Raw genomic sequence first — 13,816 nt, 5'->3', positions numbered from 1 at the left:
ATGGTAAAGATTACAGTCAGCAAATTACCCAGGGCTGGCCCATGACTGTTCCTGTAGGTAAAGTTTTCTTGGAATCAGCCATGCCCACTCCTTTATGTATTGTTTATGGCTGCCTTTATACAACAACAGAAGAATTATGTAGTTACAAAAAACTCTGTATGGTCTGAAAAGTCTAAAATATTTACTCTTTGGAGTTTTAAAGAAAAATTTGCTGGCTACCAGTGTAAGTGCATACATGACAGATGATAAAGATTTTATTTTTGTTTCTTCCTCATTTTTTCTTTCAGTAGTGCTTGTTTCTGATGTAATACTGTACACATGAAAATTCAAGGAGGTCCCCACAGGAGTCTACATTATTGATTAATGAGTGTGAAAAGCATCAATCCATATTTACCACCAGACATTACTGAGAAAGGTTGAGTTTGTAACTGTGAAAGGATAAATATGAAGTTATGCATGCCTTTTGGTAAACACATTATTTTTATATATCTTGTGTATTTTTAATTAAATATTATTTCATTAATACTTTTTCATTTTTTTCTATCGTGGCAAAATCCACAATTCTTTTCACTTCAGCTCTGTGGCATTAAGCGTACCCACATTGCTGCGCAACCATCACCACCATCCATCTCTAGAACCTCTCCATGCTCCCCAACTGAAATTCTATACCCATTAGATACCAACTCCCAATTTCCTCCTCCCCACAGCCCCAAGTAACAGTATCTGTCTCCATGAACCTGAGCACCCTAGCTATTCCCTCACAAGTGGGATGTTGCAACATTTATCCTTCTGTGACTGGCCTACTTCTTCTAGCATAACATCTTCAAAGTTCATCCTTGCTGTAGCATATGCCAGGATTTCCTTCTCTTTCAAGTCTGAACAATAGTCAACAGTATGCATAAACTATATTCTGTTTATCATTTCTTCCTTGGATAGACACCTAGGTTACCCCCACCTCCTGGCTACTGTTAAAAATGCTGCCAAAACATAGGTGTACAAGTGGCTGTTCAAGTCCCTACTCCAAACTCTTTTGGGTATATACCCAGAAGTGGAACTGCTGGATGACATGGCAATCGGTGTACAATTTTTGAGGACTAGACAGTCCTCCAGATCCACTGCACCATTTCATATTCCCATCAGCAAAGCACAAGGGCTCCAATTTCTGCATATCTTTGCCAACACCTGCCATTGTGTTTTGTTTCAACAACAGCCATCCCAAGTGTGTGAGGTGACATGCCATCCTGCTCTCAGTCTGAATTTCCCTAAAGATTAGTGATATTTAGTATCCTCTCATATGCTCATGCACTACCCATACAACCTCTTTGGAGAAATGTCCACTCAATTCCCTTATATTTAATTGGACTGCCCTGTCTTTTTATTGCTGAGGTGTAGGACATCTTTTGGTATTTTTGGTATCAATCCCTTATGCAGTATATGATTTGCAAATATTTTCTCCTATTCTGTAGATTACATCTTCACTCTGTTGATAGTGTCCTTGGATGCACAAAAGTTTTAAATTTTGATGAAGTCCAACTTATCTATTTTTTCTCTTGCTGCCTGAGCTTTCAGTGTCATATCCAATAAAGCATGATCAAATCCAATGTCATGAAATTTTGCCACGTTTTCTTCTAAGAGTTTGATAGTTTTAGCTTTTACATTTAGGTCTTTGATCCATTTTCAGTTAACTTTTATATATGTTAAGAGCATAACTTCCTTTCTTAATGCATGTATATCATCTACTTCTCCCAAAACCACTTGTTGAAAAGATGTTTCTTTCCCCATTGAATAGTCTTGGCATCCTTGTCAAAAACCAGTTGACTACTTGAGGTCCCTTTAAATTCCATGTTAACATTAGGATGGGTTTTTCTATTTCTGCAAAAAAAAAAAAAAAATCATTGTGATTTTAATCGGTATTGCATTGAATCTGTAGTTTACTCTGGGTAGTGTTGACATTTTAACAATATTGAATATCCCAATCAATGAATATGGGACATCTCGCCATTTATTTGTGTCTTTTTAAAATTTGTTTCTCTAATTTCAGTGTAAATATTTTTTCTACTTGGTTAAGTTTATTCCTAAGTATTTTATTCTTTTTGACGCTATTGTAAATTGAATGGTTTTCTTAATTTCCTTTTTGATTGTTCATCATTAGCATACAGAAATGCAACTAATTTTCATTGTTGATTTTGTATCCTATAACTTTGCTGAGTTCATTTATTAGTTCCGTTTTTTCTCTTTTTGGGGGTGTAATTGTTTTGGTTTTCTACATATAATGTCATGTCATCTGTGAACAGAGATAAGATTAATTCTTCCTTTCTGATTTGGAATGTTTAAATTTCTGTTTCTTGTCTAACTGCCCAGGTTGACTTCCAGGACTATGTTGAATATAAGTGTTGAAGAAGAACATTCTTCTTTTGTTCTTGATATTAAGAGAAAAAGTTTTCCATCTTTTATCATTGAGTATGAAGTTAGCTATGAGTTTTTCATATACGGCCTTTATTATGTTGAGGTGATTTCCTTCTATTCCTAGTTTTTAGAGTGTCTTTATCATGAAATGTGTTAAATTTTGTCAAATGCTCTTTCTTAATCCATTGAGATGATCATGTGTTTTGTTCTGGTTTGGTTTGGTTTTTTCTGCTAATGTGATGTATGAATATTACATTGATTGATTTTCATATGCTGAACCACCCTTGCGTTCCAGGAATAAATCCCACTTGGTCATGGTGTAAGTAAACAGAGTGTTTATGGGGAAATTTAACAAATATTTTTAAATTATAAAAATTTTCAAATACTTATAAAAGAATAAAGGTCAATAAATCTTATGAACTCATCATGTAGCTTTAAAAAAAAAACATGTTTTAAATCTATCCCCTAATATTTGTTCTTTAAACCAAACAACTTTAAAGTTAATATGAATCTCAAAAATAGTAATAAAAATATTTATTACATAAACACAATTACATTAGCACTTGTTACAAATTTAATTATTTATTAATGTCATGTAATAATATTCAATTTATAATCAATTTCCTTTACCTTCTAAAAAATGTATTTTCACAGTTTTTGATAACATCAGAATTTTTAAAAATCATGCAAAATCCTCCATTTTAATTTTTTTTCAATTCTATTAAAATTTTAAAGAAATGTAGGCAATTATTCTATACTACACTCCAAATTTTGGATTTTATTGATTGCTTCCTCATGAGGTAGTTTAACTTTTTCCCTGTTCTCCATATTTTCTGAATATTTTAGTTAGATATAAAGGTTTGAATATATTAAACTTCAAAAATTTTGTCAAGAATACTGTGTAGGGCTTCCCTGGTGGTGCAGTGGTTGAGAATCTGCCTGCCAATGCAGGGGACACGGGTTTGAGCTCTGGTCTGGGAAGATCCCACATGCTGCGGAGCAACTAGGCCCGTGAGCCACAACTACTGAGCCTGCGCATCTGGAGCCTGTGCTCCACAACAAGAGAGGCTGCGATAGTGAGAGGCGCACACACCGCGATGAAGAGTGGCCCCTGCTTGTTGCAACTGGAGAAAGCCCTCGCACAGAAATGAAGACTCAACACAGCCAAAAATAAATAAATAATTATTTTTAAAAAAAGAATACTGTGTACATAATTTTGGGTGATTCAATTGCATAACATGGAGAAGCATAGTATGTTTGTTTGTCTCAGGACTAGTGATTCTAATCAGGAATAAGTCTAGATTAGTTAAGGCCTGAAACTTTTACAATTTGAAGTCTCTTCTTTAACAAAAAGGCTACAGAATTACAAAAAAGGTGACAAATATAAATGTTTAGTTAGAATAGTAGAGAAATTACAGACACAAAAATTAAAATTCATAAAACCTAACTAATTTCTTCAAACATCATACACTGTTCTGGCCCCTCCCAGAGCTTGGAAGTGACATATGCAAATAAGGGGACCTGAAGCTGAAGCTTAGTTACCTTCATGGTAACCTGCTTCTGATACTAAGATTGATTACTGCATTCCAGTCATGACATAACTCCTTCTTTATAATTCTTCCCATTAGCATTCCACCTTAGTACAATGGTAAGAGCCATCATGACTGTTGCCTAAATCCATTATTTCAATATAGATTGCAAAAAGTTATTTAAATTTGATCATTTCTTCTCCATTTTTGAGATAGAATTCATTTTTAAGAACAGTGACCCTCAGAGCTATTTGACTATCTAAAATACAGTTCCTACCATAAAGATAGTAAAATGTGTATTTCCTTACCATTATCTATTTTGAGAGTAATTAGTTGATGTTTAAGCAAACTCTAATGCTTTTATCATTTTGATATGTTACTTTTTTCTTCTTTTTGTCACTATATCTATGAACTCATTTTCTACATTTAGAGTTTTAATCAACTGTGAGGTCATTAAAAAATTTTTTTTTAACTATCTTATCATTGGCTTAAAGATTCTATTCAAGCTGACTGACTCTTGGGTCCTCTTGACATGACCCCATTAGTTTGGAGTAGCCAATTTTTCTGGTGTTTTAATATGTGTTAGATTCATCTTATGCATTTCCTGCCTCAAACACAGAACCAGTCGTTTCCCCCAAGCAAATCCCAGGCCCCCTTAATTGGGTACATTATATTACAGACAACAATCTTGTCATTGGGTATTATATCACTGTAAAAAGTGGCATCTCCTGCTTCTTTACAAAAATTACATTTCAAATTATATCACACCAGACCAAGTAAAATGATTGCCTGCAGTCTACTCTGATATAATTTTATTAGTAAATATAATTTGGATGTATTTTTCTTTTGACTCTCAGAAAACTTGCATTTCTAACCAGATACCCAACTCACTATTTTTATTTTTAAGAGCCAAGGATTACTACATTGGTTTACATGTACATCTTCTATAATAGGGTTACAAACAGAAAAATACCTTCTGAGTTTACTAAATATAGACAAATCATATGTGGTGATACATACAAATTATGTGTCTAATATTTTATACATAATTTACTTATGGCTGAATAAATAGATATTATCATGGCTTAGCTGCAAGTTACAGTTTCCTTATTTCTAATGACAAGTCCTATAACAAGAGAAAGTCAAGGATATTTCTGTACATAAAATGTGTAGCATTTTTCCAAAACTCTTCCCCTCCAGGGCTGCCTTATTCAGAGTATCCCAGTATCCATTATCAAATGAGCTCCTCAATTATCAATTCAGAGAAACGTAAATTTCACTTTCACTTGGTAAAAATAGAAAAGGATTGTCATAATCTTTGCTGAGAATGCATTCAGTATTCCCCACCCTTCATACCCATGCCTATTACTCAACAAGTTGACTGTCATAGGAACCTGTGGTAGCAACACTGGTGCACAGCTTCTGCTTCATACACAGTAATTACTTCTACTTAGAATCTGTGGCATTGGAGAATGAGTGCCTGTCATGTCTGTCATCGAGCTTGCCCTTAATTGGAAAAAATGATGGACTGATGGATAGACAGGAGGCAGGAAGATGGACAGAAAGACGGAAGACAGCAAATAATAACAGCACTGCACAGATTAAAATATGTTAAGCTTTGCAAGCACTGCAAGAGGCCCGACAGCTTGAAAGATGCTTATGTTCAGTTTACAGATTTATGACTTGCTCTCTCCAATATTCATGAACATGGAGAGTATTTGCCTAAGGCATGATACAGTGGCAAAGCATTAAAATTGACAATAATTGCCTAACACAATGAACAACATAATTATAGACTTTGGGCCATTTTATCCATGGAATTCAAGATACATTTACTAAACTTAAATGTATCTGTGTGTACATAAATGCATTCATCTGAAGCAGAGGTCAGTTGCCTACAAGATTTTAAAATCTTTTTCTCTTAATTAATGCTGCTTTTTCCCCTTTCATTTTGTTTACAGCATGTAAGTTGCAGTTTTACTTAATTCAACAGATCCTTGACTAACTGGCCATCAGTTCCACTGTGAATGTTACATTCAATAAGCTACAATTATAAATCCTTAAGAGTCTTCTTATTATTGAAAGGAAGGTGAACACACACAAAAAAAAAACATTATATTTTTACATTTAACCAAGATTATTGGTTCTTTGCAGCAAGGTTTTCAGACAATAAAAACAACTGATGTCATTTATCTCCAAATATCTTTTACAGAGCAGGGGAACTAATGTTCTTTTGTTCTGCTGGCCAATTTCCTTGTTGTTGTGTAAACATTAGTTTACTTTTAAATAAAAAAGATTAAAAGAAAGAAAGAAGGAAACAATTCATATTGACTATATGTTCCTTTCCAGGTAGACTGTATTTTCTTCTACTCCACAGCCAAACTTATTGAAGGAACTATCTGCATACAATTTTTTTTCCAAAGGATCACCTAAACACTACTCAACTAATCAACTACAGTTTGGCATCGCTCCTCTTGCTCTATTAAAAGTGGTCTTTGGAGGACCCCACCAAACCCCACGTTGCCAAATCTAAGGATAACTTCACCATCAATGTCTTACCAGAAATGTCAGTACTTGATTTTTCTCAAACCCCACTCTGATTTCTAGTTCAACACAAGCCCTGGGTTGCCTTCTTCTTCCAATCCTTCACGATTGTGGTAATAAATACTTTTACGTCCTAATATTGGTAATCACATTCACCGTCTCTCCCTTTTCTTAAATAGTCATGTTAGGAGTCTATCAATTTTATTAACTTTTTTCAGGAAAAACAACTTTTGTCTCTATTAATTGTATTTATGTTGAGTAGTTTTTTTTATTTCACTGATTTCTTTTCTCACTATTTATTTATTTTGTATTGCCTGGGACAGTTATACCATATACTGTAATTATTTTGGCTTAATACAGATAGTTGTTCTTCAACTAAATTAAGAGCAGGAAAAATGCTGTTTTTTTTTTTTTAAATAACAACAATTTCTGTTTTCATTTCGTCTATACATGAGTTCCAATGGGCGGTGTTTCCCTTCAGCCTGAAAAACATCCTTTAGTATTTCCTTTAATACCATTCTACTGGCCAGAAATTCTCTCAGCTTCAGTTTTCCTGATTTTGTCTTTCTTTATCCTCATTATGATTGGATATTTTCTCTGTAGATTCTGAGTTTGGTTTGTTATTTGTTTTATGCTATATTACACATTAAAATCTAGAAGATTCTCACATAACCATTCTCTGAATAATTTTGGTGGCTAGTTAAGGTGCTCTGACCCACCGCCAACATCCCGGGCTCAAAGACTGGAGGCTCCTTGTAATAAAATTACAGAGGGAGCTATGATTGAAAGTAGATCTCGGAGGGGGTTATGTCCCTACAACAGTGGATCAGGCTCCACTGAAGGGACTCCACTGGAGTTAAACTTCTTGGCTTCTAGAACCAACCTTGTCTGTCCCCTTCCACATGGACTGTGTCCCGAAGCCTAGTCCCCATGAAGCATGTTTAGGAGTTGAGCTAGTTTTCAGAAAACTTCTCCTGATTCTTGGTGTATTGTCAGGCCCACTCTCCAGCCCCCACTTCCTTTGCCAGCACTGGACAGTTTCCCCCTTCTCCTCATGCCTTGTTTGTACATAAGTTTCTCCTCACAATCAATAAATAGTTCCAAGTTTGTAAACAAACAAACAAGGAAAACTTTCACATTGGCATAAAGGTCACAGCATAACACTAAAAATTGATTTTAAATTGGAATCACATTGAATTTTAATATAATTTTGGAAAAATAGACGATTTCATAAACATGTTATGTTTCCATCAAACAATACGGTACATTCCTTCCCTTTGTTCTGGTCTTGTTTTATGTCCTTCAATAAAACTGTATTACTTTCTTCATAAAAGTTGGGTACTTTCCCTTTAAGTTTATTACAAAGTATCACAGATTTTCTACTGTGTTGAATGGATTATTAAAAAATCCTATTACTACTTCTAATAGGAAAGACCTAATTATAAATTATATTTTACATCCCTTCAATTTTCCTAGATCCCTTAATAGTTTTTTTTAAGAATTGACTTGTCTCTTAGTTTTTGGTAGGTACAAAAATACATCATCAAAAAGATATATTTTGTCTCTTCATTTTTAAAATTTATAAAGATTATTTCATGTTATCTTATTGGTTGTAACTGAAAATTTATAATAATATTGCATAATAATGTGGATGCTATCCTTCTCTGTCTTAATCCTGGTTTCTCCATGTTGACGATTTAGAGACCTGTTATCTAAAGTGTTGCTTGCTATTAAAATTTGATAAATGATTTTGATTACAATTTCCATTTTGCTTGGAGATTTTATTAAAAACAAATTTCAAATGATACCAAGAAATTTGCCTGGATATTAGAGAAAATATTAATGTTTTATTTTATGAGATGTATTGATAGGATTACTGTTATTGAGCTAAATTTTCAGTCTTGCAATATATTCTAGTTTATCATAACATTATGCTTTCAGAACACTGTTTATTATATTATTTATATTGTATATATAAACATATCAATTACATTTGATATAGAACTGGGCTTTAACATTAATCTTTTTATGTTGCTATATTTTTATTTTACAAAATGAATAAAAAAGTTTTACATCTTATTTCATGACTGAAATGGGTTCAATATCATAAAAGTTATTTATCATTTAAAGGTTGTAGACGGGGCTTCCCTGGTGGCCCAGTGGTTGAGAGTCTGCCTGCCGATGCAGGGGACACGGGTTCGTGCCCTGGTCCGGGGAGATCCCACATGCCGCGGAGCGGCTGGGCCCGTGAGCCGTGGCCACTGAGCCTGCGCGTCCGGAGCCTGTGCTCCGCAAAGGGAGAGGCCACAACAGTGAGAGGCCCACGTACAGCAAATAAAAAAAATAAAGTTTGTAGACAAATTAACTGTCCAAATATCTTTACCTCATTTCTTTTCTGTTATTTTTTCCAGCTTTACTAAGGCATAATTGACAAATAAAAATTATTTATATTTAAAGTGTACAGCTTTGTTTTGATATATGTAAACATTGTGAAATAATCACTACACTTAAGCTAATTAACATATCTATCACCTTGCATAGTTATCATTTGCTTTTGTGTGTGTGCGCCTGGTATGAACCCTTAAGATTTACCCTCTCAGAAAATTTCAAGTATACAATACAATATTGTTAACTATAGTCACACTGCTGTTCATTAGAAATTATTCATCTTACATGACTAAAACTAGGTACCCCTTGACCAACATCTCCCCCTTTCCTCCTCCCACCCTGCCTCCTGGAACTCACCATTATACTCTCTGTTTCCATGAGTTCCATGACTATTTTAGATTCCACATATTAAGTGAGATCACACAGTACTCGTCTTTCTGAATCTGGATTATTTTATTTAGCATAATATCCTCCAGGTTCCTCAATGTTGCCACAAGTGTCAGGATTTCATTCTTTTCTTAAGGCTGAATAATCTATTATATATCTACATTTTCTTTACCCATTCATCCATTGATGAGCATTTAGGTTGTTTCCTTATCTGGCTGTTGTGAATAATACTGCAACAAACATAGGAGTGCAGATCATCTTGAGATACTGATTTCCTTTCTTTTGGATATACTGTATATGTAGAAGTGGGATTGCTAGATCATAACGTACTTCCATTTTTAATCTTTTGAGAAACCTCCTTACTGTTTTCCATAATCGCTATATGAATTTAAATTCCTACATACAGTGGGCAAAGGTTCTTTCTCCATATCCTTCCAATACGTGTTATTCTTTGTCTTTTTTGATGACAGTCATTCTAACAGGTATGAGGTAATAACTCATTGAGGTTTAAATTTCCTTGATTAGTGACATTGAGCAGCATTTAATGTAACTTTTGGCCATTCTGATGTCTTCTTTTGACAAAGGTCTATTCAGGCCCTTGGTCCATTTTTTAAATTGGTCTGTGTTTCTGCTATTGATTTGTATGAGTTCCTTACCTATTTTGGATATTAGCTCCTTATCAGATATAAGATTTGCAATATTTTCTCCCATTCTTAGGTTGCCAGTTCATTCTGGTGATTCTTTTGCTGTGCCAAAACTTTTTAGTTTGATGTAGTCCTGTTTGTCTATTTTGCTTTAGTTGCCTGGGCTTTTGGTGTCATATCCCAAAACTCATTGCCAAGACCCATTTCAGTAAGCTTTTTCCTTATGTTTTATTATTGTAATTTTATAGATTCAGGTTTACATTTAGTACTTTAATCTATTTTGAGTTGATTTTTGTATGTGGTATAAGTGTCCAATTTCATTCTCCGGCATGTTAATATTCAGCTTTATTAGTATTATATATTAAAGAAAACTATCATTTCCTCATTGTGGGTTCTTGGCAGCTTTGTTGAAGATCAGTTGTCCTTAGAAACCTGGATTTATTTCTGGCCTCTCTACTCTGTTCCTTTGTTCTACATGTCTGTTTTTATGCTAGTCCCATACTGTTTTTATTACTGTAGCTTTGTAATGTATTTTGAAATCAGGAAGTGTGATTCTTCCAGCTTTACACTTCTTGCTCAAGACTGCTTTGGCTATTTGGGGTTTTTTGTAGTTCCATATGAATTTTGGTATTGTTTTTTCTATTTCTACAAAGAGCGTCATTGGGATTTTGATAGGGATTGCATTGAATCTGTAGATCTCTTTGGGTAGTACAAACATTTCAACAGTACTAATTCTTCTAATCTACAAACACTGGATATCTTTCCATTTGACTGTGTCTCACCCCTTTGGTTAGGTTTATCCTCAAGTATTTTATCCTTTTGGTTGTTACTGTGAATGGGAAATTTTTCTTAATTTCCTTTTTGAACAGTTTATTGTTTATGTGTAGAAATATGACTGATTTTTTCAGTTATGATAGACATATAACACTATATTAGTTTCAGGTGTACAATGTAATAATTCGATATTTGTATATATTGCAGAAAGCTCATCACCATAAGTCTAGTTAACAACTATCACCATACAAAGTTAAAAAATTTTTTTCTTGTGATTAGAACTTTTAAGATCTACTCTTAGCAACTTTTAAATATGCAATACAGTATTACTGACTATGGAAAATGTGACTGATTTCTGTACAGTGATTTTGTACCCTGCAATTTACTGAATTTATTATACTAACAGATTTTTTATTGAATCCTTAGATTTTTCTACAGATATGACTGTATTATCTGAAAACAGAGATTATTTTATTTTTTCTTTCTTATTTGGATGATTTTTATTCCTTTTTCTTATCTACTTTCTCTGGCTAGAAATTCCAGTACTATGTTAAATATAATTGGCAAGGGTGGGCATCCTTGCCATGTGACGGATCTTAGAATAAAAGCTTTCCATTTTCTGCCATTAATTATTATATTAGCTGTGGGCTTCTCATATACAACATCTATTGTGTTGAGGTAAGTTCCTTCTACACTTTGTTGAAAGGTTTTATTATGAATGAATGTTGAAAAAAGGTGCAAAATCTTTTTCTGCATCTCTTTTCTAAGGTGATTGATCTATTCAGGTGTCCTAATTAATTTAAAATCAAGATTGTTATTTTACACATAAATCATTATTATGTTTTCAAATTTATTGAAATAGAGTTTCAGATAACACTTCGTAATTAAATTTCAATCCATCTGTGGAGTTTTGTCTCATTCTTTTACCTATATACTATGTCTACTTCAATTCTACAACGGTAGATTTCTAGAGTTGAGATAGAAACCATATGGCTTCAAAACCTAAAATATTTATTTTCTAGGCCTTTATGAAAAATGTTTGCTATTATAAAGAAATACATAGAAAATCTAATCATTATTACTTTATTGTATTTTAGTTTCTTCACTTGGAATTTTCCAGTAGACCACTACTGTATCAACACACAAGGCTCTTCTGTTTTTCTCTATACTAAATATTATACCACATTTCATTTTCTTTCTTCAAAATCAAATGCTTAATTTCTTTGTTACAACCATTCCTCTGCTTTTCCTATCCAGTTATACACATCAGAAACCTGGGCTCCTTTTGGGTACATTCTCCTCCTACACACTGCAGCCAAACTATTATTTATAAATTTCTTAGACAAATAACATTGAGTTACACTATGTCTTGGTAACTAAGAATAATACTGTGTAAAATTCTAATTCCCTACACCAGATATTTTTAAGTATGTAAAAGTTATTATATTAAGCAATCTGTAATTGGTACACCAGTATATTCCTCACATAATCTGAGATTTGCATATTCTAGCTCCTTCCAATTCTTCATCTTTATCTTGTGTACTTTCTTGCCTCTTCAAGCACAGTATATTTCTTCAAGCTTCTCTAGTGCAGAAAGCTCTTTCCGACACTTAGACATCATTGAAAAATGTTTCTTCTCCCTGAAAAGCCCACTCTCAACAACGCACTCAAACTTCAGTAAAAACATTAGTCCCGCTCAAAGGATTTTTTTGTTACTTTTTATTTCATTTTATTTTTTTTACACTTTTATTGGAGTATAATTGCTTTACAATGTTGTGTTACTTTCTGCTGTATGACAAAGTGAATCAGCTATATGTATACCTATATCCCCATATCCCCTCCCTCTTGTGCCTCCCTCCCAACCTCCCTATCCCAGCCCTCTAGGTGGTTACAAAGCACCGAGCTGATCTCCCTGTGCTATTCAGCTGCTTCCCACTAGCTATCTATTTTACATTTGGTAGTGTATATATGTCAAGGCCACTCTTTCACTTAATCCCTGCTTAACCTCCCCCCACCATGTCCTCAAGTACATTCTCTATGTCTGCGTCTTTATTCCTGTCCTGATCCTAGGTTCAACAGAGCCATTTTTTTTTCTGATTCCATATATATGTGTTAGCATATGGTACTTGTTTTTCTATTTCTGACTTACTTCACTCTGTATGACACACTCTAGTTGATCCATGTCACTACAAATAACTCAATTTCATTTCTTTTTATGGCTGAGTAATATTCCATTGTATATATGTGCCACAACTTCTTTAACCATTCATCTGTCGATGGACACTTAGGTTGCTACCATGTCCTGGCTATTGTAAATGGTGCTGCAATGAACACTGTGGTACATCTCTTTTTCTAAATTATGGGTTTTCAGGGTATATGCCTAGTAGTGGGATTGCTGGGTCATATGATAGTTCTATTTTTAGTTTTTTAAAGAACCTCCATACTGTTCTCCATAGTGACTGTATCAGTTTACATTCCCACCAACAGTTCAAAAGGGTTCCCTTTTCTCTACAGCCTCTCCAGGATTTGTTTGTAGATTTTTTGATGATGGCCATCGTGACGAGTGTGAGGTGATATCTCATTGTGGTTTTGATTTACATTTCTCTGATGAGTAGTGATGTTGAGCATCCTTTCATGTGTTTGTTGGCAATCTGTGTATCTTCTTTGGAGAAATGTCTATTTAGGTCTTCTACCCATTTTTGGATTGGGTTGTTTATTTTTCTGACATAGAGCTGCATGAGCTGATTGTACATTTTGGAGATTAATCCTTTGTCAGTTGCTTCAATTGTAAATATTTTCTCCCATTCTGAGGGTTGTCTTTCCATCTTGTTTATGGTATCCTGTGCTGTGCAAAAGCTCTTAAGTTTCATTTGGGTCCCATTTGTTTTTATTGCTATTTCTCTAGGAGGCGGGTCCAAAAGGATCTTGCTGTCATTTATGTCACAGTGTTCTGCCTATGTTTTCCTCTAAGAGTTTTACAGTGTCTGGAATTACATTTAGGTATTTAATCCATTTTGAGTTTATTTTTGTGTATGGTGTTAAGAAGTGTTCTAATTTCATTCTTTTACATGTAGCTGTCCAGTTTTCCCAGCACCACTTATTGAAGAGGCTGTCTTTTCTCCATTGTCTATTCTTGCCTCCTTT

General features: G+C 34.0%; 1 protein-coding gene across 2 annotated transcripts in view; it reads right to left on the bottom strand.

Moving 5' to 3' along the window:
* Positions 1 to 1,132: 1,132 nt before the first annotated feature.
* Positions 1,133 to 13,816, bottom strand: part of LOC309978968 (uncharacterized protein) — a 48,670-nt gene continuing 35,986 nt past the window's right edge. For both annotated transcript variants that reach the window (XR_014327173.1, XR_014327180.1), the window contains one exon: positions 1,133 to 1,872. The gene's annotated coding sequence lies outside the window, so the exon portion shown is untranslated. The remainder of the gene's footprint in view (positions 1,873 to 13,816) is intronic.

This window comes from Leucopleurus acutus (genome assembly GCF_964270905.1).
Source record: "Leucopleurus acutus genome assembly, contig: HAP1_SCAFFOLD_509, whole genome shotgun sequence".
Taxonomy (NCBI): domain Eukaryota; kingdom Metazoa; phylum Chordata; class Mammalia; order Artiodactyla; family Delphinidae; genus Leucopleurus; species Leucopleurus acutus.
Note: the sequence above shows the minus strand (reverse complement) of the source record. Positions and strands in the feature narration are given on the sequence as shown.